Source organism: Saccostrea cucullata, unplaced genomic scaffold (assembly GCF_032062105.1).
Source record: "Saccostrea cucullata isolate Sc308-1 unplaced genomic scaffold, CSIRO_AGI_Scuc_v1 ctg3865, whole genome shotgun sequence".
Lineage (NCBI taxonomy): Eukaryota > Metazoa > Mollusca > Bivalvia > Ostreida > Ostreidae > Saccostrea > Saccostrea cuccullata.
In genome coordinates, this window is record NW_026937281.1 from 1,606 (window position 1) to 11,177 (window position 9,572).

A 9,572-nucleotide genomic window follows, 5' to 3' on the forward strand; every position below is an offset into this window, starting at 1 on the left:
AACAGTTTGCCTGCTTGATGTCCAGGAGTATAGAAGAAGATTTTTAAAGAGTGCAATAATTTTAGTGGTTTTGGCCCCACCCCTCAGGCCCCAGGAGGGCAGGGACCATGAAATTCACAATTTTTGTTTCCCTTTACCTATAAATGCTGTATACCGAATTTGGTAGAAATTGCTTCAGTGGTTTCAGAGAAGAAGCTGAAAATGTTCAAATGTTAACACAAGACACACGACGCACGACGACGGACAAAAACGGATAGCAATAGGTCACCTGAGTAACTCAGGTGACCTAAAAATTCTGATGAAAAAATAATTTTAAAACTAGCAATTTAAATCACAAGACACTGACAGTGAGTTTTCGATCCAAATACCGCGGTCCGACTTCAAAATTAATCTGGTACTACGGCTGAATGTAAACAAACAGGCAATTCTGGTTCCCTCTCCTGTTTTTCCTCGTTAGTGTAGAGAATTACGATAACACTGATTATCAGAAATCCTTACGCTAATAAACTATGTTCTTTGACTTAAGACTGAAGTTTTCAGTCATTACTACTAATGTTTATTTATTTAGATAAAACTTCGTTTTATTTATGTTGCTTTATTTAGCGTTTGTATTATCTCAGAAGCGGTTGAGAGTAAGAACTATATTTTTACACATAACTTTAAAATGGCGACTATGGGGTTGACATCCTGTCTTGAACAGGATGACATAAGCTGGCAATTGCTCTTTGAGCAATAAGCCCGGCTAAAAATCATTTTTAATGACATTTTCTCAATAAGTAGCATAAAATTGTCTCACATTTTTATATTTTAAGCTCAGCAATTTCAGTAATATTCAGTTGGGAGCAATAGCAGTAGAAGTGTTCTCAATCACCATACATGTAAAATCTTATTTCAATGACACCTGTCTATAATTCTTGCAGTAAAAATCTTTGTTTTTCCTGTTGTAATAAGTAGATTATATACCATTTTCAAAATGTCTGATTCCAGAATTGTATTATCTTAAGCGCTCATACCGTTTTCAGAGCTATACAATTAATGATGAAATCATGCAGCTGATTATCGAATGTGGCTGTTAATTTTTAGCCGGGCTTATTGCTCAAAGAGCAATTGCCGGCTTATGTCATGCTGTTCAAGACAGGAAGTCAACCCCATAGTCGCCATTTTAAGTTACGTGCAAAATATAGTTCTTACTCTCAACCGCTTTTGAGATAATATAAACGCTAAATAAAGCAACAAAATAAAACGAAGTTTTATCTAAATAAATAAACATTAGTAGTAATGACTTTGAAAACTTCAGTCTTAAGTCAAAGAACATGATAGTTCATTAGCGTAAGGATTTGTGATAATCAGTGTTATCGTAGCTCCCTACACATACGAGGAAAAGCAGGAGAGGGAACCAGACTGGCCTGTTTGTTTACATTCAGCTGCGGTACCAGATTAATTCTGATTCTGACAAAATCGGACCGTGGTATTAGGATCGAAAACTCACTGTCAGTGTCTTTTCATTTATATTGATAGTTTTAAAATAATTTTTTCATCGGAATTTTTAATTTGATATTCTTGTTATTTATATGTTAATACAATGTAAACGTATGATTTATGTAAGAAATTCATTTTACTCTGTAAATGAGCCCGGCTCTCTGTACTTCTGAGTACTTTGATTATATGACGGTTCGTAATCCCAGACACTGTATACCAGTATCAAATATGCAGAGCTCATACACATGTATTTTAGTCAATGTTTTGTCAATATAACCATACCAGCTCTGACCTATATATGTGTGCCCTGGTAGTCTTTATGGCAGAAGGCATTGACCTATGAAATCAATTAAGATGATCGGGGCAGGAAGGAGGAATTTCATTAATGGATTGTGACTGTTTTATTATATTTTCTGTAAAGTATCCATAAGTGATAAAACAAGAGTTGCTTACAATCAATTGAAAAACATAAAAACCTTATCCAAAGTCATAAGTGATGATCAATTTTTTTAAAACATAATTTTGGTAGTTTGCTACAGAAAGAGCTAGGTTCACTTTCTACACAAGAGGCCCACGGGCCTTATAGGTCACATGTGTATCATGTAACAACTTTCCAACAATTGAATTTGGTTCGTGTTTTAAACCAGAGGCAATGAAATTCTGAAAATTTGGAAAGAGGCACCATTGCTTATCATAATTATAAACTAAGCATGCTTACTCTATTTACTTAATACCCAGAGGTACATGTAGATCAGAATAACAAAGAGAAAATGCACTTCCACTTTATAACCATTTGTGCACCCAAAAGGAGCCACTGACCCTGGGGCTACATATTTCAAAATTTTGGAAATTTTATCATAAATTTTATTTCATCAAAAATGGTTGATTAATACAAAAGAGTAGATTTCAAAGCATTAATTTATTTACTATGTACCCACCCACCCCCCCACCCCCTCGACACCCCCAAAGAGGGGGGGGGCAGGGATCATGAAATTCACAATTTTTGTTCCCCTTTACCCATAGATGCTGTATACCGAATTTGGTTGAAATTGATTCAGTGGTTTCAGAGAAGAAGTTGAAAATGTTCAAATGTTAACACACGACGGACGACGCACGGCGACGGACGAAAACGGATAGCAATAGGTCACCTGAGTGACTCAAGTGACCTAGAAATCAAAACCGCTCAGTTTAGGTTGCAAATGCAGTATTTATCACTTGGAGTGTTGGTGACCACGTATCTATTTATCGTAACGTAAATTCCCATTTTGTCAATGCATTATTACGTCATAAAATGCATCATTTTCTTCATATCCTGTAAATTCCTTTGAAAATGACCTAAAGTTGAAGCATTATTTTAATATTTCATATAGAGCACAACCTCTGATTCAAAATATGCAAATACATAATGAAAGCTCCGTTGCTTGAGATAAAAAAAAATGTTTTATTTTTTGGATCGTGGGCTGTGCTCATATTTTGATTCTTTGCAGAAGGTCACTCGGAGTTCCTCTGATGAATCGTACCTCGCACATAACCTCGGACGTCAACGGTGATCTACCATCTTGCTGATTCAGCCATGTGATCTTATTTGAATTTCTTTCAAATGTCATACATTTGAAATCGGAGTTATTTTGTGGCACACTCAACAGTTTTTTCTTGCTTTCAAAGCTTACTTACATGAGTTTGTAATCAAAACCTGTTTACGATAAATAATTCCACAAATTAAGAAACATTTTCAAAGAACGTTATGCAGAGCGAAATATGAAATGAGTGATAAGGCAGTTTCCGGCGGAGAAATGTAAGGATCTGATGCGTATTCCTCCACCAATCACATCCGAGGTTTGAATGGAGCGGAGCGGAGTCAGCCGATGATTGCCGATTGGCAGAAGGTAGTCAAATACGCATGTTTTCTGCAAATTTCAAGAACATTGCAATTTCTCAAACCTGTTTTCCAATATCTGGATTCTCAAAACGAAATTTTTTTTTATAGAAAATGAAAGCACAAAGTATCTACTTTATTTTGATATATGAAATGGGAGAGAGGGTGATAGTTAATTAATTGATATAAGTACAGGGCCATTTTATGAATAAGATGGCTCTTGCTCTTTAAAGCCATCATCTACTCCTTCATCTTATATAATTGTCAAATTGATTTTTTTTGTATTGTATCTTTTTTTTAATTTGGACAGTGTGATTTTAAGATCAGACTCCGTCTACACAAAATACTATTGTTGTTAATGAAAAGTAGACAGAAATGTAAGAAAGTTGCTTATATTGTCATTTTTTATTTTTTCATGAAATTACTTGCACGTAAGTATTTTAAGAGTGCCCCTGACTGCTCGTAGAGTTACGATCAGTTTAATTGTAACTCGCAAATCGGGCTCTTAGTGAAATGCACTTACGTGCTACGTTCAAGTTTACGTCTACATTTACGAGCTATGACCTGTTAGTGAAACGGTCGCCTGAGATCTGAGGCCTGTTCAGCAGAGCGAACCTTCGCAAGCGCTCGCCAAAATTCCTTATACCTCCAATAGTAATTTTGGCGAGCGCTCGCGAACGTTCGCTCTGCTGAACAGACCTCTGTTTACCCAATCGCATCGTCTCGGGTCTTTCCGTCAGAGGTCGGAAAACAACCTCGAATGTATTACTATTGTTTGCAGCTAACTGTAAAGTTTCACGTTTCGTCACGATCTTTTTCATCAGATGCATCCAGCGTAAACAGTTCACGTGATTGGTCAACTCAAATTATCAACATTGATACGGAAAAAGTCTGTTGCACGAGCAACCAATCAGGGATAAGAAAAAAGTTCCAGTCGTAAAGCTTGCGGTTAGGAGGCGTGTACAATTTACCTTGAGTGCAGCTGTCAACTAGATCGTGACGTAACGTGAAACTTTACAGTCCGCTGCAAACAATAGTAACATCACCGGATGTTAAAAATTTATACATTTCCTGTTTATTCAAATATAGGATAGACTGAGTTAGAAGTTGCTTCTATAGTATGTTTTAGGTAATATCATTACATTGAATAAAGTTAAACTCCATATTCCACAGATAAAAGGACTCCATTCATTTATTTCAAAGATCGTGAAAAGGGAGGGTTGTAATGGCGTCTACCATATACATTCGAGGTCGTTTTTCCGCTACTCGGAAAGGCCCGAGAAGTTGCGATTGCTGTTTACCCAATCGCAACTTCTCGGGCCTTTCCGACTAGCGGAAAAACGACCTCGAATGTACTAGGAAGACGCCATTACAACTCCCCCTTTTCACGATCTTTGAAATAAATGCATGGAGACCTTTCATCTGTGGAATATGGAGTTCAACTTTATTCAATGTAATGATATTACCTAAAATATACCATAGAAGGAACTTCTATCTCCGTCTACACTTTATTTGAATAAACAGGAAGATGTATAAATTTTTAACATCCGGTGATGTTAATACATTCGAGGTTGTTTTTCCGACCTCTGACGGAAAGACCCGAGATGATGCGATTGGCTGTTTACCATGTTCAAAACCGGAAGTGGACGAGCTAGTAAATTTGAAATCTTGATCCCGACTCAAATTTGACATCGGAATTTTTTTTTTTTTTTTTTTTTTTGCAAACCTAAACATAAATAAAATGTTTGCCTTAAATATGTAATTAGATCATTGGCATATTAACCAGTAGCAAAGGAAAAGATGTTCAAAGAATTCATGCATTTCACCATACAATCATTATAGCCCCACCCTAAAATCAGAACCCCTGACCCTGGGGCCATCAAATTCATAATTTTGGAAGACGTGGCCTTATTCAACATAACTATGTTCTTAGTTAGTTTATTTAATGCCCAGGGAGCAGAGAAGAAGAATTTCAAAGAATTTATGCAATTTCACTACAGTATATAATCAATAGAGCCCCACCTTAGCACCTCAGAACCCCTGACCCCTGGGCCATGAAATTCACAATTTTGGTAGAGGCAGCCTTTTTAAACATAACTATATACTTATTTAGTTTATTTAATGCCCAGAAGCAGAGAAGAAAATTTTTTAAAGAATTTATGCATTTTCACTACATAATCGACTATTTAGCCCCGCCCTAGCACTAGAACCCCTGACCCTGGGGCCATGAATTTCATAATTTCATTAGAGGACTCAATGCTCATTACATTCATGCTAACAGTTTGCCTGCTTGATGTCCAGGAGTAAAGAAGAAGATTTTTAAAGATTTCATTAATTTTAGTGGTTTTGGCCCGACCCCTCAGGCCCCAGGGGGACAGGGGCCATGAAATTCACAATTTTTGTTCCCCTTCACCCATAGATGCTGTATACTAAATTTCGTTGAAATTGGTTTAGTGGTTTCACAGAAGAAGCTGAAAATGTTCAAATGTTAACGCACGACGTATGACGTACAACGACGGACGAAAACGGATAGCAATAGGTCACCTGAGTGACTCAGGTGACCTAAAAAGACGTAGGCAAAGGGAAAAATCAAAGAAAATGTAATAAACAGAAGTTCAATATTTTGTAGGTATATTAAATATGGAATTTAATTAACTCTAGAGAGAGGATTTTTTTATATTTTCACTCATGCTTCGCACTCGTAAAAATAAAAAAAAAAAATCCTGTCCCACTCTTGAAATAAATTCCATATTCAACTACAAAACATTGAATATCCTCTATATATTGTATTTGATAATATGACAACAAACACAAAAGATATGGACACTGTGTCATTACTTTTAACCCTCTTACTTAATTTCCTATGTAAGGAAAATTTACTGTCATAGAAGAAGGGGGTGCAGGTCTAGTGCTATTTCTTTAAGGGGTCGAATAGTATCAGATATATCATTATCAAGGTATTCTTAAACATATGAAATTCACTTTATTTTAATGTGAATGCTATCATTTTCCTATTTAATATTTAAACAATATCTGTCCTTTATAATTTTTTACTTAATATATTTTTCTTTTAATCTCTAAAAGTTTCAAGTGTTTCACATTACTGCATGATCCATAAATAGATTTAAAACATATATTTTTATGCCCCGCCATGAATATGGCCGGGGCATATAGTGTTTGTCATGTCCGTCATCCATCCTTCTGTCTGTCCGTCTTTCCGTCTGTCCTTCCGTCACACTTTGCGTTTAGCTTATTTCAAAGCTAAGTTTCAAAGAAACTATCCAAGATATTTTAATCAAACTTCATATGCTGATAGATATTGATGAGAGCTATGCAACTGCATCAACATTTTTTGACCTTGATCTTTCCTTTGACCTTGACGTCACTTTTCTTAAATTAGTGTTTAGCTCAGTTTTTAACCATTCAAGATGGTGTTATCAAACTTCACATATTGATACAATCTTGCACAGATGATGCATCTAGGGATGAACACTACCAGACTTACTTCGGATGCTGGATCTGACCTACATTTTCCAGACGATGACCGGATTAACGTTTTTGGAGCAGGTCCATTCCTAATGAACTATAAGCCCTACTTGGACCAAACTTGCATGGATGATGCATCTAAGGATGGACACTACCAGACTTGCTTCGGATGCTGGATCTGACCTATATTTTACAGATGAGTGACCAGGTTAAAGTTTTTGGAGCAGGTCCATTTCCAAGTAACTATAAGCCCTACCCAAACCAAACTTGCATGGATGATGCATCTAGGGATGAACACTACCAGACTAGCTTAGTATGCTGGATCTGACCTACATTTTCCAGATGAGTGACCAGGTTAAAGATTTTGGAGCAGGTCCATTCCTAAGGAAATATAAGCCCTACTTGAACCAAACTTGCACGGATGATGCATCTAGGGATGGACACTACCAGACTTGCCTCGGATGCTGGATCTGACCTACATTTTCATTCCCTAGTAACTATAAGGCCTATCTGAATCAAACTTGCATGGATGATGCATCTAGGGATGGACACTACCAGACTTGCTTAGGATGCTGGATTTGACCTACATTTTCATTCCCAAGTAACTATAAGCCCTGCCTAAACCAAACTTGCATGGATGATGCATCTAGGGATGGACACTACCAGACTTGCTTCAGATGCTGGATCTGACCTATATTTTCATTCCCAAGTAACTATAAGCCCTATCTGAACCAAACTTGCATGGATGATGCATCTAGGGATGGACAGTACCAGACTTGCTTCGGATGCTGGATCTGACCTATATTTCATTCCCAAGTAGCTATAAGCCCTGCCTGAACCAAACTTGCATGGATGATGCATCTAGGGATGGACACTACCAGACTTGCTTCAGATGCTGGATCTGACCTATATTTTCATTCCCAAGTAACTAATAAGTCCTACCTGAACAAAACTTGCACATATGATGTATCTAGGGATGGACACTACCAGACTTGCCTCGGATGCTGGATCTGACCTATATTTTCCAAACAAGAGACCAGGTTAACTTGGTTCGACACTAATGGTAGACCGGGGGCCCGAGTCCACCAAAAAATTGGAAGGTCCACCAAATGTTCTGGACTAGGTGGACCATCGCCTGATCGGTCCACTTAAAATTTAAACACTGTTTAAAAAAACAGTAAAATTCCGTTTTTCTCTTCTTTAAATTGACATTCGTTACTCAAATTGTTAAGTCCTCCACACATGTTCCTGTATTTTACAAAAAAATAAATATAAAATTTGTTTTAGGTAATCAAGGAAACCAAACCTAGAAAGTAGATATATTTTACATGTAAAATTGATGACTCCAATAAAATTGAGATGTTAGAACATTCAACACGGACCTTGAAAAAAGAAGCATGTAAAATTTGTGCCTTAGCCAGTCTCTCCTCTGTTTACATAATGCACAGAAAGGTGTGAAAATTACACTTGGTAACAGAAAATCGATTCACGCCTGAACGCACACTGTTGACCAGGTTTGGAGATAATTAGAATTAATTTTGACAACTGCATTAATTTATGCATTGTTTATTTTTGTTTATTGATTTTCAAACAGCCGTGATTTACATACATTTTATGAACACGGAATCTGCAGTTCCTGTTTTTTCCTTGATATACATTATATCACATAAAAGAAACAAAAAATCACTATTTATCTGAATAAATAATAAATTGAAAAAAAATACATATACATGTCCGTTTTGCATTGCTATAAAATATGTTTTAGCCATATAGATACATGAAAAATTAACTTGTTTTATGGACAACGTATATGTAATTAAATAATTGGAATTTTAAATTTCATATACATTTGGAAGCAAAATAAATGCAGGTTTTTACCACTGTAATTTAATGATACGAAAATATTTTTTGATTTGTAGATTTATACTTTTTTTAAGTTTTACAATATTGCCACAAAAATCCTGACTATTGGATTTCTTTCTGTTGAATAAACTTGTCCTTTATAGGTCTGGCTGGAATCGTTTGTTTCAAGCCTTGTGTAATGATTCATTCATTAATTCAAACATTTATGAAGGTCCACTAGATTTTGAGAAGGTCCACTAATAATTTTTGACAAGTTGACCTGCGGTCCACCAAGGTAAAAAAGTTTGTGTCGAACCCTGGGTTAAAGTTTTGGAAACAGATCAATCCCAATGAATTTGAAGTTCTTGATATCTACAGTATTAACAAAGTTATGAATATTTGTTCACACTATACATGTTTTTCACGCTACATGTGTAGAAATGTGTATATGCCATGAAAGGGGTTAAAGGTATTTGGACACAGATTTGAAGTCAATATTTTCTCTATAATATTACGACTTATATATTTTAATAGCATTTCACACAAAAATTAATCAAAAATCTTATTTCACTTAAAAGTTATTAAAACTTCAAATTTTTTCGGCGGATTTGATTGACACATGCTTGCACTTTCACAAATTTTAACCTTATTCTTAATCCTTAGGAAAAGTGGCAATCTTGTTGTGTATTAATGAGAAATATTAAAACTTTTATCCAGAAAAATAATTTTATTCAGAGTAGAGATGTTAGAAAGCAAAACTCCTTCACAAGTATCGTCATTCCGAACTAAGAGTTGCGTACAGGGTTTAGCAAATCGAGCACACTCGTGTTATGTACACAGTTTTTGTAAACAGGGCACGAGTTCTGTTTTTGTTTATGTTTAGAATTCA